Source organism: Mirounga leonina, unplaced genomic scaffold (assembly GCF_011800145.1).
Source record: "Mirounga leonina isolate KUSES-001 unplaced genomic scaffold, KU_Mleo_1.0 Mir_151, whole genome shotgun sequence".
Classification (NCBI taxonomy): Eukaryota; Metazoa; Chordata; class Mammalia; order Carnivora; family Phocidae; genus Mirounga; species Mirounga leonina.
In genome coordinates this window covers 45110100-45126487 of record NW_023270377.1, presented here as the reverse complement: position 1 = coordinate 45126487, position 16388 = coordinate 45110100, and the positions used below count along the sequence as shown (strand labels likewise).

Below are 16388 nucleotides of genomic sequence, written 5' to 3'. Positions count from 1 at the left end.
TTTTTTTAGTCTCCCCAACAGCATCCTGCAGATTCTCTCTGGTGTCACTTGGATTTATTTTCATTCACTGTTCAAGCATAATGGTTGAAGCCTAACAATGAATTCTGTAGTGAAGTGAGAAGATGGTGTGACTTTCAAAAATACAGCAGCTTTTTTTTTCTTCAATTAAAAGGCCCCCCTTCAATGCAGGGATTTTTGGCATGCCTATATTTCTATGCTTTTGGTCACACAAATGGGAATATATTACTTAAGCAAAAAACAGAGTATGGGATGAAATAACAGCATGACACATGGCTCCTGGTTATAAGTGCCCTTACAAGCTAATTGGGGAGTTCAGACATTTACACATTTATACAAACATCTAATTCGAGTTACATTTGTGTGTGTGTGGGTGTGTATTATAGGAACATTTATAGGAGAAATTACACAGTTCTGCCTTCAGAGAAAGAATATACTAGCTAGACTTTGAAACACTGAACTTTGATTTTGGAAAATTGGCGATCAAGGGTAAGGGCAACTAACTGTCCCAATTTGCCTCAAGACTGAGGGATTTTTTTTTTTTTTCAGCATGTGTGACTTTCAGCATTAAAACCAGAATCAACTGGGATGATTGTTTATCCTGACTTAAAATATAAGTTTCCTTCTAGCTTTTATCTTCTTTCAATATGATTCCCATTTTTATGTCATTTCTCTCTAAACTCAGTCTGTTTGAAATATTAATCTAACAGCCCATTAAACTCAGTCAAAATCAGTTGAAGACTTATTCCCCTTTTGTGGGGTCTGGAAAGGCTTAATCTTCACTCTCTTGATGGGGTGGGGTGGAGAGATAGTACATTCAGTCTCTCTAGTCAAAGAAAACACAGCAAAGTAATAATGTTAAGAATAATAATAGCAAACACAAATTGAGTTGTTAATTATTGTACGCACATTTATGCTGGGGAGATCTGCGCAATGGGTATAATGAAGAAACCCAGGCATTGAAATATTAAGCAGCTCAAGTGCTGAATCTGGAAGTGAAAACTAAAACAATATGGCTCCAGGCTCAATATTCATCATTATGCTATTGGATTTCCATATTAATTGCTAAAATTGCATATCCTCAAAAGAGGGCTGTTGTTGCTGTTGTTGTTGTTGTTTAACTTTGTATTCTTCCTTTTTCTAAGATCGAAAGAATTAAAGGCATTTATTAAGACTGTGAAAACAGTAGAAGTCCAGAAAGCAGAGGGGATGGTGATAGAAGTTATAAGAGAGAATTAGCAGGGGGGAACATTGGCCTTAAAGATTCCTCTTTCAATGGAGGGAGTGAGGTTTAATACTATTATTACCAGACTTTGTAGTATAAAGAAATGGATGAAACATGAAATCCAGAAAATGTATAAATGAGAATAATCTCAGTTTAAGTGAAATGCTGTGATTTTCCATATCTATTTTCTTCAAAATTTCTTCTTGTGTTATTTGAGAAGGAAGGAGAGAGAATGAAAAGGATAGATTAGGTTGATGTATAAGGCTTTCTAGGGTAAACTACCTTTTCAGTTTCGATTGACAATATCTTTAGTTCTCAATGAAACTCTTCCCTTAACATCCAGGACACAGTCTGTTTTTCCTTCTACTTCTGTGAACTTACTTCCCTAGTATCTTCCTGAGATCTTTCTCTTTCTATCAAATCAGGGTGTGTCCTAAAGATGTATTTTGTAATTTTACCATTCATTCATACACAAACTCTTTCCCCTCATCACTGTGGTAATGTCAACTCATATTTTTGCTTCTCATTAAATATTTGTTCAGCTAAATTAATAATGACAGGACTATAAATCTCTGATTTGTCAAAATTTGATAAGATAATTTTATAGTAGATAGTATTGCCATAGTTTTTACATAGAAAAATAATTGATGGTTTCTAAAAATTACTATTTTTCTCCTTCTTGGCAGACTATAAACAATCCATTGTTAATTGGTTCTGTAGCCATTATCTATATATAGTTAGACATTTAAACATCTGAAATATCCTGCCTTCTTAAAATTTATAGTTTTAGTAACTTTTTTGTTTATTTTTTTAAAGATTTTATTTATTTGACAGAGAGAGACATAGCGAGAGCAGGAACATAAGCAGGGGGAGTGGGAGAGGGAGAAGCAGGCTCCCCACTGAGCAGGGAGCCCAATGCAGGCCTCGATCCCAGGACCCTAGGATCATGACCTGAGCCGAAGGAGACGCTTAACTGACTGAGCCACCCAGGTGTCCCACTTTTTTGTTTATTTAAAAATTTCAGTGTTCTTATTCACATTTGTTGTAGCAAGCACAGCCCAAATATTTTTTTCTAGATCCAAATCTACATTACCCACTTGAAAATGAATTTGAGTTGCCTGCACAAATCCTAGAAAATAATTAATATTACTCTATTGAAGGAAAAAGAAACTTGTTTTAAAGGAACAAATACTCTAGTGACTAGAGAAGTTTTCGCTAATGATTTGCAAAAAAAAAGGTCTAGACCCTGGACAACTTGCTGCAAAGACTGATTATGGTTTTGTAGTTAAAAGCACAGACTCTGGAGCCAAATGACCTCGGTTCACATATCTTATTAGAGAAATGACTTTTAGAAAGTTACCCAACCCCGGTAGCTCATCTAACACAGGGCCAATATAACTATTTCATAGTAAGCATTAAGATAATGAAGTATTAATAGTACTGACATATAACAGGCACTCAGCTATCACTCCTATCTGAGCAGTCAACCAGCCATAACTCCTTTATAAATACTTTATTTTTTACTTTTCATAAGTGAATAGAAATAAAGCAAAATTTCAGTTTCCATTTGAACCTTCTAAAATGTAGTGTTTCCGGGCTGCCTGAGGGGCTCAGTTGGTTAAGCATCTGCCGTTGGCTCATGTCATGATCCCAGGGTCCTGGGATCAAGCCCTGTTTCGGGCCCTCTGCTCAGTGGGAAGCCTTCTTCTCCCTCTCTGCCCTGCTTGTGCTCACTCTTGCTCTGTCTCTCTTTCTCAGATAAATAAAATCTTAAAAAAAAATAAAAAATAAAATGTAGTGTTTCTGTACTCATTTATCTTTAATTCTCAAGAGGTGAATAAAATACTGTACCTATTGTATGTGTATTTAAATATAAGGATATAGATATTTAATCAAAGAGCAAAAATTATTGTGAAAATGCTGTTCTACATACACACATTTACTTTTATTACACAGCTAATATCAGGAGCAGCAGTTCTGGTATGATGAAAGAACTGGGTCTTTCCTAGGACCAAGGATTAAGTCTTTTTCTCTTTGATCTTGATTAACTAGTTAAACTTCACAAAACCTCAACTGTTTCATCTTTAAAGTGGAGAAAGTAAGATCTGTATCGCAGTATTGTTAGAAATAAAAGAACCTGAACTTTATTAGTTTGCCGGAGTTGCCATAACAAATACCATGGATTAGGTGGCTATCACAGAAATTTATTTCCTCATAGCTGCAAAAGCTAGAAGTCCAAGATAAGGTGCCAGCAGGATTGGTTTCATTATGAAGGCTCTCTCTGACTCACAGATGGCTGGCTTCTCCCTTTGTCCTCACATGGTTGTCTCTCTGTGTGCATACATGTCTGATGTCTCTCTACGGGTCCAGATTTCCTTTCTTACAGGGGTACCAGTCACTGGATTAGGGCCCATCCTAAGGACCTCATATGAACTTAAGCACATATTTAAAACCCTTATCTCCAAATACGGTTGCATTTTGTGGCAGTAGGGATTAGGACTTCAACCTATACATTTGAGGGGAAACAGTCAGCCCAGAACCCTCTACCTTCTGAATCCCCAAAATTCATGACCTTCTCACATGAAAAATACACTTATTCCCACTTCAACAGCCCAAAAGTCTTAACCCATTACAGCTTCAGCTCTAAGTCCAAGGTCTGTAAATATTATCTAAATGAAGTGTGGATGTAATTCAGGTAAGATTCATCTTAAGTTAAATTTTTTCCTCTAGCTGTGAACCTATGAAACCAGATAAACTATCTGCTTCCTAAATGTAATGGTGATTCAGATAGAGGGTAGATACTCTTTTTCCAAAAGGGAGAAATCAGGAAAAAAAAAAAAAAGAAAGAAAGAAAGAAAGGGGTCACTAGCCCCAAGCAAGACTGAAAACTAGCAAGGCAGATATCATTAAATATTAGGGCTCATTAAGACTAATCTTTCACTCGACATGCTTCTCAAGGCCAGCCAAGGGAGCAGTCCCTGTCTCTGCAACCTTGGGCAACAGCTCCATCTTGTAGGCCCTGAGCAGTTGCTTAGGCCAGTGGAACCAACAAAACACTTCCAGCCTTCAGGCCTGTGTGTGTTCTGAGGTACTGGGGGTAAGGACTTCAACATAGAATTTGGGGGGGGACACAGTTCAGCCCATAACATTCACTATTTTCTCTTTAAGGGGCTATACAACTAATAAAATTTAACATGTGGGCATCTTTGTTATTTTAAAGAGACAAAAAATGAGACCAAGCAGTTAAGTGAATAGTTTAGGATACACTGATTGTTAGAAGCACAGCCAGGCTTAGACGTTTTTTCCCAGTTTTTCCTGGCCATCTTTTATAATGTACCGTTGCAGATTTCTTTTCTCCTATGATTCCCTTAATCTTTAGATTAAACTTCTCTTTCTCATCCTCCTATTCTCCTGGAACAATTCCCTTCACTGCTATGGCTTCAGATATGACAACTATACTTCTGCTCAGGATTCTGCTCTCCATTTCCATCCCATTCTGTCACTAAGCTCCAAATCCTCATATCCAAATGACCACTGGACCTCTCCACTTGGATGTCCCCAGACTCCTCAAATCCAGTAATTTCAACCCTCAAAGCATTGTCTTTTCAATTCCCATGTCCCCAAACTCCTTTGTTCAAGTAAACGGGCCATATGTTACCTCCCCTAAGCTAGAAATCCTGATAGGATTCTTAACTCCTTCCTGTCCTTTACCCCTCATATATAGCGAATCCCCATGCCTTATTTCTTCCAGCTTCTTAGAAATCTTAAATATGTCCACTCCTTTTCATCAACTCTGCTTCACGTTTTAAAATTCTTTGTTTTGCCTTCTGCCTTTTGCCCATGATATTCTCCTGAATAGGAAAATATATAACCAACTTCACATGTAACTCATTTAGCATCATGGTGTTTTGATATACACTTAGAAATAACTCCTAGGGAAACTTTGATAATTACACTGTGTTAGTGTCCTGTCCACATGCTCTATTCCCACCACACTTTTATCTATCATGGCACTTACTGCCCGGAATTGTTAGAGCTTCTTTACTCATCGGATCTCCACCCACTCCACCATTAGACTGCACCTTTCTGATTTGTTAACCAGTGTTTCTATAGCACTGCTTTCTTGAGGCATAATAATCACTAAAGGCTACATGTGAAGAATGAATCCTGGCCCACAAGATTTTAACGCAATATTCATTGTGTTTTGTTAGGTTGTCACGTCTTGGGCTAAGATTTTTGAAGTCACAAGGAAGAAAATGTATATAAAACCGATTTTATTTTTAGTAGTACAGTAGCAAAGGGGTAACAGGTAGGAAACAGTAGGATACAAATTAGGAAGTAGGATACAGTATCTAGAAGTGTATCATTATTAATTTTGTGTCTCCGGGTTTTTTTTTTTTTTCCTTTTGCCTAGAAAGCAAATTGAGGGATATAACCTATAAAAAGGTCTCAGTTCATTTTGCCTGCCCTGTCACTTTTACATTGATTTGAGGTTTTGAAAAACTGATGCTTGAAAAACGTAGACATTTAACAAAATTAGTGTTCAGCTATAAAAAAAAAGTTGTGAGCAATAGGAATAGTTATGCAAAGTAATTGTGAGGACCATAAAGCGTTTTAAAAATACATATACAAAATAGTGATGGGATGAAAGTGACATAACCAGCCTGAAAAGTGGTTGCCAGTAGGCAATATTTAAATGTATTAGCAATTCTAACAAGGTAAATGGGCAAAGGAGTTATGCATGAAGTTGTCTATTGCAGAGTAAGCTACAATCTGATTACGATAGGCAGAACTACAAGGAGACCTCAGAGTAAACTCAGGTCAAACTTTTTGTGAGTTATCTTAGCAATGACAGTATTCAACTCTAAGGAGAATGCGTGGAATAAAATATATATATTGTGTGTCTGTGTGTGTGTGTGTCTGTGTGTGTGTGTCTCTGTGTGTGTGTGTGTCTGTGTGGGTATATATATGTATATATATGTGTGTATATATATGTATATATGTGTATATATATATGTGTATACACAAAGACACACACACACACTTTCCTAGGGTGTTTCAGAAATTAGAGAGATGAGAAAGTTTATTAAAATATATTCTATTTAAATATTTTATCAATGCCATATAATATGTTAATATTTTATATTATGGGTTTTGTATTTTGATGTGAAATAAATGCGATGCTCATTCTACTAGCTGAAGGCATCTGCAAAGAGCTGGGTACAGGTATGAAGAAGATGTCTGAATCTTACAAAATCAGGTGGGACTAAGCATTAATATTTGGCTTTGTTCTTTATTTCATATTCTGCCCTGATCCTCTTTTGTAAGGTAGCACTGAAAGTTGCTAAGATGAAGGTGAGAAACGCAGTGTCCGGACAGTGAGGGGTTTGTCATTGATTTTCATACCAAACAAAAAACATGTTACTAGTATTAAAGTGTATCTCAAATGCTTGAGGTAGGGGTGGTGCACTTTCTAGAAGTTAAAAAAAAATTAACAGTGCATAAAAAACTGTAACAATAACAATAATAAATCCTTTGCTCAATTTTCCCAAATTGCCTTCTGAGTCTTTTAAATGTGTCATTATTTCATTGGTTCAGATTCTTACCAGAAATCTGATCTACCTGTTTCCTGAATGATTCTCATTACCAAGATGCTGTCTGGAGTGTAATAAAGGAGGTCTTTTCCTCATTGATTTATAATTGACATATAACATTATATTAGTTTCAGGCGTACAACATAAGAATTCAATATTTATATGTATCATCAAATTACCACCACAGTAAGTCTAGTTTACATCCGTCACCATACATGGTTACAATTTTTTTCTTGTGATGAGAATTTTTAAGATCTACTCTCTTAGAAACTTTCAAATATGCAATGCAGTATTATTAAGTATAATCACCATGCTGTACATTACATCCCCATAACTTATTTATTTTATAACTGGATGTTTGTACCTTTTTAAAGGAGGTCTTACTGAAAGAGAAAGTACATGTGTCATCTGTGACTTACCTCTTTTCCCTAAGTAGTAAATCTCTCCAATGCCACTTTTGACTTTAAGTTGATGAGGATAATTCAGGAGACCACTAAATAATCTTCAGTCTTAAACAACTTTATCTGCCAGTCCACCTTCATCTTGACAGAAGTCCTTTTGGATGCTCTTACGATGGATCCCTGTTTGCCCCATCCCAGTAACCTTGAAGCCTAACTCTTGATTGGGCAAGGTTTCTGGGACAATGTAGAGGCACTTATACTAATTCCTCAATTATGTATACTAAAAATAACTACCCTATGTGACAGTAATGAGACATAATGATTTGTGTGTTTGTTGAACAATAGGGTAGAAGAAGAGGTTCTGTATGAATTCTGGGAACGTCATTACTCATAATCACCATTCTAACAAGCTAAAGTTGTGTTTTCTTGACATTAGCAATTGAAAAGCCTATTATAAATTGATCAGCCTGGAGAATGTTATACATAGGGTATATAATTCATTTACAGATACTCAGATTTATATCATAAATACCATGTTGTTAAGCTCTTATTATTTCCTAGGAGACTAATCTCTAGAAAGATATTCTTGCATTTTAGATTGCCCATTCCTATTAGTGAGCTTGCATGTATGCGTTTCTGTGTGTGTATATATATACTTATACACTTATATATTCATATATTATAAACATATTCATGTGTGTATGTATGTATATATATATATATATATGAAATGCAATAGATCATAATAGAGGCCATTAAATAGTTTAAAATTTAATGAAAATCTATGAAGGTATTCATTAGGCCTTTTCTGGACCTTATGATTTCCACATTCACTGCCATGAAGTGAATTGATACCTTTTTCTGAAATTTCCAGAACCAGTATATTAACTTTGGCTTAGATAGCCAAAAGCTAATTCAATCCTTAGAAATATTCTAAGAGCATAGTAAAATGATCCAAGTCATTAATTTATTTCATTCATCAAGAATTGGCTAAAAAAAAAGAAATCTAAATTCCAAACAAAGGTGAATAAAGAATACAAAAATCACAGAAGCATTGCTGAAGATTCCAGTATTTGACTTAAAAATAGTCTGTATGACAAGCTCCTGCCCATTCCCACCAGATTCCAGATTCCATACAATATCTATATCCACTCTCCCTGCTTATATTCTCTGAACCTCTGAAGAGGATGTGGGTGAAGGAAGGAATTTATATCCTTAGGTTGTAGGAGAAAGCAGCCTTCCTCACATAAAGGACTTTGAAATAAGTGTAAACAAGTGTATCTGGGTTGTTCTTTGAAAGATAAATTGTAAATCAACACATAGCTTCTAGATGTTCAAGGTAACAAGATTGCAAGTATTATAACTAAGGGAAAAGAATATCAATCACAATAAGGTAACAATGGAAGCCTTGAAAAAGGTGAGTTATCAAAGCCTTGCAAACCCCATCAACATTAATTAAATATCCTGTCCTATAGCAGGTTTATCCCTATTATGGGAATAGATGTATTAGGATATTGGAACATAAAGCTATTGCATATTAACATCATGTAATTCATTGTTCCTGCTCTCAAACCAAACTTCTGAGCACTTGTCTGATAACTTAGGTAGCTTCTTTCAGTCAGGTTGATCAAGCCTTCATAGACACTGAGTCTGTTGATAGTCACATTTCTCAATTTAATGCACAAGTCCTGATTTATATAGTTCACCATATTATGCTTGAATCTCCCTAAGTCATTCAGCTTAAGTACACTGGCAAAATAATTTTCTGGACTTGCCTAGGTACGATCAGGTAAAGGATCAGATAAATACCATTTAACTCAGCCTCCTGAAATCTATATTTTTCCAGTTCAAATCCCTGAACTCATCTATCTTTAAAATGTCAAAAATCCCTACTTTGTTGGTTTGTAATGGGTATTAAATGAGATTATATACAAAACAAGGTTGGCCCCATGCATTTTACATATGGCTCGTGTACCTTCCCTTCTCTTTCTGAACTTGAGCGCTCACTCAACAACCACTTTAATATTGTGGCCCTCTGGTGCTATTACTATCACAGTTGGAAAAAATTCAAAGCACTAAGCTAAACCTATATGGTATGCCAGTTTGTTGTTATTTCAATTAGAATATGCTTTTTTATTATAAAAGTAAAATGCATATTTAATTCAGACACATAGAAAGTTCTAAAAAGGGAAATTAAAATCACTCATAGCCAGTAGTGCACTGATAAATATTTAACAGGCTCTTTGAAATGCATGTGTTGATACTTATATAAGTTTTTATAAATTTTAGTGATATATAAATAATACTAAAATACACGATACTCTTTATTGTCAATTCTTTCTAACCTGTTAACTTTCACAGAATGCTTTCATGGATTTTTGCCAAATTCCTTTATCTGTAGAAAACTATGGTTGTGGGGCACTGGATGGCTCAATTGGTTGAGCGTCTTGATTTCGGCTCAGGTCATGATCTCAGGTTGTGAGATCAAGCCGGGCATTGGACTCCCCACTCAGCCCAGAGTCGGCTGGAAATTCTTTCCCTCTGCCCCTCCCCATGCTCCTGTGTACTCTCTCTCTGTCTCTTTTTCTTTCTTTCTCTCTCTCTCTAAAATAAATAAATAAGTCTCTTTTTTAAAAAAAGAAAAAGTATGGTTGTAACCCCACCGTAATTCAGCAAATGGAGTTATAGCCTAATCATCTAGTCCTTTTCCCAATAAATGAATTGTCATTAAATCTTATTTGTGATCTGTCTGTTAGACTCTTTCTTACCTTTTGCAAATTACATTCATTAAGTGAAACATCTTTCAACTTGGACACTAGACATGGCACATTTTAATCTACACTATTAACATGATCTCCATCACTTTCTTAAGTCTAGGCAAATAACAAAATACTGAATCAAGGCCTGATTTGTATCACAGGCTCATTTCAAGCCATCTAAATGGCACCATTGGATGTAAAGTTAGGAAAATATGCCCAGTTGTACACCATTATGCATTATTTCAAACAAATAGATAAAGTAGGCATAAATAACCTTAAGAGCATAAATAATAATAATTTGCCTTAAATACATTTTTTTCCTAAAGTACATCTGAAATGTTGTTTTTTGTTTTGTTTTGTTTTGTTTTTACCTGGGTTATGTGGATGGTAGATTCTCTGAGTTTTGGCATATTAAAACTTTCATTATTTTGTTCTAGTAAGAATAAGATTCTATTAAGAGAAGGAATAAGTTTCCTATAGGAATCGAAGTTCAGGACATGTCCACCCATAAATTTATTATTGCTCTATTGATTTCTTACCACATCACTCCATTGTCTTCTTGTCACGGAGAAATCCAATATCAGGGATTTTTGCTCTTTTGTCAGAAACTGCTTTTAGTTGGAAAAATTTAGGATTTTTGTGAACTTTTAATTTATAAATTTTTTTGTGGTGAGAATGTACAGTCTGTTTCATTTTTATCTGAATGTGTAAGCTCTGCTTTATTATTTTCTCTAAGCATTCAGGGCTATTTTATAATGTTGGAAAAATTATCTTCAATTATGTTTTTCATTGTTTTCCTCTCTCTATCCTTTCCTTCTGATATTCCTACTAAACAAATTTTGGAGTTACTCAACCTACCCCTTCAGATGAACTCTTAGTCATACCTCTCCACTTTTGGTGTTTGTGCTATATGAGGTTATAGCCTTTTTTTTTTTTTTACTTTTGAAGGAGTGTGGGTGGCATTCTGTATAGTGGCTGAAAAAACAGCTTTGACAGAAAGGCCTTGGTCTCTGATATTCTTAAAGAATACAATTCTAGGTGTTACTTAATACCTAAATTCTCTCAGTTTTCCCTGGATCCATTTTTTACCCTGGTAATATTGTTGTTTCCAGGTACTTGATTTGTGTTTTTAGATTGCTCCTTTATTGTAATATCATTATTGCAGTATTATTGTTCCTAATATTGCACAAAGCAACCTATTATTATTTCTCAGTGCAATATTTTCTTAATCGTACATCTCTGAGAATTCAATTAAATGGTTTTAAAGTGATAGTCAAGTAAAAACTATTTACTTCTGGGGCCAGTTATTTCATTTTCCATTTGATTTTTATCATTCACACTTTCATATTTCCTTGATTTCATAGTGCTAGGCTATTTATTCATATGTATAAATGATGAGTCAAACTGATTAACACATGTGTGGAACCCTCTGCAGTTGTGTGTATAATATACATATTACCTAGTTGATTTTGCTCATGCGTGGTTTTGCTCTGCTGGTTCTATGGATATGATGAAGCATGCTCTTTGGTCAGCAAACATTCTGTTAGATCATACAGAAAAGAAGGCAGCTAGCTACCAAAAACGTGTAACTCTTTACTCTAGAAATGGAGCATTTCGTTTATTTCACTCTAGCATAAAACCAGTTTTTTTTTTCTTTTTTTCTTTTTCTTCTTGCTCTCATTTTTGTGGGAATCTGGACTTACAGAGGATCTGCTAATGATGTTTCTATCTTCCGTGTAGTAAAATTCTTCAGTCTATGTCTGTTAATTTGGGGCATTTATTTTACCTTTGACAGGTATTTCCCACCTCCGTTTTTTTCTAGATTTATTTTATATAAATAAAAAATTGTATCTTTTAGAGATAATAGTTTTACATTCCTACATGCTGTATATGCATTTTATTTTGGAGTAATAAACAAAGCATAGCTATATTATTTTTTTTCTCCAAGTGATTAGCCAGTTACTTTAGCACCATATATTAAACAGGTCTCTTTTTTCACTAATTTGAAATGCCACTTTGATCATTTGCCTTGCAAGATGCTACTATTGGGGGAAGCTGGGTAAAGGAAATAAGGAATCTCCCCATATTATTTCTTAGAATTGCATATAAATCTACCATGTTCTCAAAATAAAAGTTTAATCTTGAAAAATAAAATGTTCACTTGAATATTAAATATTTACATGTTTTAGATTTGGGGTAAATTTTACTTTCTTATTAATTTTTGTATTGCTTTAATTTTATGTCTAATTGTATATTGGCTTCAGACTCAGTATTTTTTTTTTTTTTTTTCTTTTTGACAAAGGCAGACAAAAATATGGAAAAGTATAAACACAGTATAAATACAGAGAGCACATAAATTATGAAAAATGTTTTGTGAATAAATTATAATTTTCAGATGGTACTAGATAGGGTAGTGTTTATACAGATGTTTAAAAAGATCGAGATGTAAGGTAAGTATCATAAAGATTTTCTCCACAGGGCTAAAGTAACTTTTTTTTTTTTTAAAAAAAAGACCATGCTTAAAATACATGAAAAAATAATTTTCCTTCAAGGGGGGAAACTTGGGAACAACTCTCCATTTTCTTTGTAAGTTAAACATCGCAACTTAATTGCAAAAGAATTTAAGCAATCTACCAGGGAAAAGGATAAATGATTATCATATGGATTTGGAAATTGAACATGAGAAATTACATGGAAAAGTTCTGTAACTCTATGGGAGCAATGAGAAAACTAATCTTCCTGGGTCTCCTTGGAAGATCCAGCCTTTACTGTAAACACAGTAAATGTATACACACACACACACGCACACACACACTACATCATTGAATAGCAGAGGCTGATGAAGGTAAATGGAGAATCCCAATAACACCCACAGTAAGGGTATAAATAAGCCTGTGAAATGGAGATCCCCAATTTCAATGTAAGATTTGGTAGAGATGAATCACTGAGGAGCCGTGGAAAGAGGTTTATAAGATGAGCATGCTATAGGATCCTTTGACATTCCCTTTTGAACGTGCAACTTAAGGCAGAGATTTTCAGTTCCAAGGGAAGGAAATCCAAATCAACATAGTTAAAGCTAACCTGGGGGTGGATTGGAAGGATATAAAATATCTCTGAGAATTAAATAAAGGGTTGTAGGAACAGGGCATCTCAGAAGCTTTATAGATTGGACCCAAGGGCTTGATCCTCTAAGATTCATTCCATTCCACATAAGCTTCCTGGGTTCTCTCACACGGTAAAAAACTTGGTCCCAAGAAAATTCTTGGAAATATACTTAGTACTTGATGCCCGTATAGAAGAGAGAATTCTTCCTGCTAGTCCCACTTAGAAAAATCCTACAGAAAGACTCTACCTACCCTAAATTGAATCATATAATTATTCCTATACTAACATTTGGCCAGATTGATATGTACTGTTATTGACCCCACCTACATCTGTAAGTAGAGACTGACCCCACCAAACTGTAAGTAGAGAGGAATGTTTGGGGATGATCAAACTGATAGACACTACAGGGACAAAGTTAACAAACAAGATAATAGAAAAGTGCTGTAAACGTATTCTGATGACAAAAAGAGAAAATAGAAAATCTTTCTTTCCTCTTTATTTTTGCTATACTTCTTTCTCCACTCACTTAATAGATAGTCCTCTTTTCTTTTCTAAACGACTGGTACTGAGAATTCAGTATAATGTGTAAGTTGGGGAAAACTTCAATAGACTCCTTGTACTTATTTATACTCCTTATACTTAACTATAGCAAATATAGAAGCTATTTGTAATATTTTTTCAATATTGAAAACCAGTAGCACACACTAAATAACATAGAGTCTTTGTTAATAAATTGTGAAAAAATTAAAGTACTACCCTGGAACTCTTGATTAAATGATGGACATTTGCTTTTCTTCTGGTGTCACTAATCACTCTCTACAAGTATGAGAATATTTGTATTATTCTGTGTACTTGAAAATAACTTATCAAATGTTTTACATTTTATATACTGTTACCATCCATGATTGAATAGATACAATGTGGAGATTATTAATCAAGCTGTGATTTGGGACTAATTTATGTACAGCCAGTGGAATATGCTAGCTGGAAAAAAAGCCAACAGGACCACATTGAAATTTTAATTTACAGCTCTTATACTACATACATGCAGAGATTTACTTCCATACTACACCATACTTATATTATACCCCTCTATGCCTTCCAAATTGTGGAATACAATTAAATACCAAATACAGAAACCAATGTTGGTCAGAGAATGGAAGTTGGGGATGTCTTTTGGAAACTCTCAAATCTATTAGAAGTGTTTCATTTGGAAAACTTTTTTTTTTTTTTAATTGGGAAAATGACTTTATTTTCTTGGGGGGGTGGGCAGATGCCTAGTCTCAGAACTTCTAGAATCACTTCTTGGTGCCAGCATCCTTCATGACTTTGAGCCCAATAATGCACACAGTCTTGCTCAAGGGCCAGCACTTGCCCACTGTGGCAATCCTTGAAGCGATCTGAACATCCCTGAAGCAGGGGACAGGTGCACAGACATGATCTTGTGGTGATTCTCAAAGCAGTTGTACTTGCAGATATAGTGGAGGTAGTCTCCATGGATGACAGTGGTCTTCTGCGTCTTCATCTTGGTAACCACACCAGACAGAATCCACCCTCAGATGGAGACATTACCAGTAAAGGGGCATTTCTTGTCAATATGGGTGCCCTCCATGGCCTCCTTGAGCATCTTAAAGCCCAGACCAATGTTTTTGTAGTATGGCAGGAGCTTGTCCTTGCCAGTTTCTCTAAGCAGGACCCTCCTCTTATTTTGAAAAATGGTTGGCTGTTTTTGGTAGGCACACTCAGTCTCAATGTCCACCATCTTCCTGGCTGCCTAAAAAAAAAGCAGAGAACATTTTAACTATAAAAAAATACCATACAGTGTTTCCTTCCCCCGCCCCCAAGAATCACTGTATTATTTATGCATTGGATTTCTTTAAATTTAAAAAATTAACTTTGGTAAACTTTTAGTATTTTGTTAGTGGCAATAAACTTCAAGAAGTAATCTTTATATCCCTTGCTGTGGGCTATTGTGATTTTGGTATTAGTATCTGGAAACCTATTTTCACCCTTTTTAAAGGTGTTAAAAATAAATCTTCTGGTCAGGAAAAAAGCCTCGTGGCTAAATGAATTAAACTGTCCTCTGGGGCGCCTGGGTGGCTCAGTTGGTTAAGCGACTGCCTTCAGCTCAGGTCATGATCCTGGAGTCCCGGGATCAAGTCCCGCATCGGGCTCCCTGTTCAGCAGGGAGTCTGCTTCTCCCTCTGACCCTCCTCCCTCTCATGCTCTCTGTCTCTCATTCTCTCTCTCTCAAATAAATAAATAAAATCTTTAAAAAATAAATAAATAAATAAACTGTCCTCTGTACCTAGCAGGCACCATAAATAATCCATTCAGAGTTTGGGGAACTTCATTCCCACATACCTTATATTATCTAATGCACAGCTGATTTACTACATCACCCTGGGTTCTAAAAGACATGAAAGCTTCAAGGTCTGTGTCAATGCCAATCCTGTAAGAGATTCAGCAAAAGTTAGTTAGTTCAGGCATATTTTAACTAAGAGTTAGCAATTGTTCTTCATTATATTCAATATGCTAATGTATTTTTTGAGATAAAAAATGTGTCTTCTGTTTGGAAAAATCAGACTATAGTTCTATAATAAAAATTCCATAGAAAGAAGTATTAAAATGACAACAACAAAGAGAAAACAAAACAAAAACTTGCAGCAAAATAAAATACCCACTGAAATCTTGTCTTCATAATTACAAGAAAGTCATATAAGAAAACTAAAGTACAAGTATTATTTTTAAAAATGACTCATTGAGGGAAGTATCAGTATTTATTTTTATTTTTTTTAAAGATTTTATTTATTTATTTGACAGAGAGAGACAGGGAGAGAGGGAACACAAACAGGGGGAGCAGCAGAGGGAGAGGGAGAAGCAGGCTTCCTGCAGAGCAGGGAGCCCGATGCGGGGCTCGATCCCAAGACCCTGGGATCATGACCTGAGCTGAAGGCAGATGCTTAACGACTGAGCCACCCAGGCGCCCCTCAGTATTTATTTTTAGAACAACAGTGTAATAGTATTCTGAAAAGCAGGTAAAGATAAGTTTTGGAGGGTGAAACCAAAGTTCATGTAAGAAAAATGTAAGGAAATTCATAAACAGAAATGTTTTCAGAGTTCCAAATACCTGTGTTTTTTTACTACTCTAGAAAGTTGTATTGTTTTGTATGTACTTTTAAAATTTCCCTGACCTTCATGTGCTTTCCTCTTAATAGGTGTGTGAGGTGATTAGATAGAATAGTCATTATCACACCCATTTTTTAACTTAATTTTGATTTTATTA

The 16388-nt window shown here is 35.2% G+C and overlaps 1 pseudogene; it reads right to left on the bottom strand.

Annotated features, from left to right (window-relative positions):
- Positions 1 to 14385: 14385 nt before the first annotated feature.
- LOC118011790 lies at positions 14386 to 14864 on the bottom strand (annotated as a pseudogene).
- Positions 14865 to 16388: the final 1524 nt, after the last annotated feature.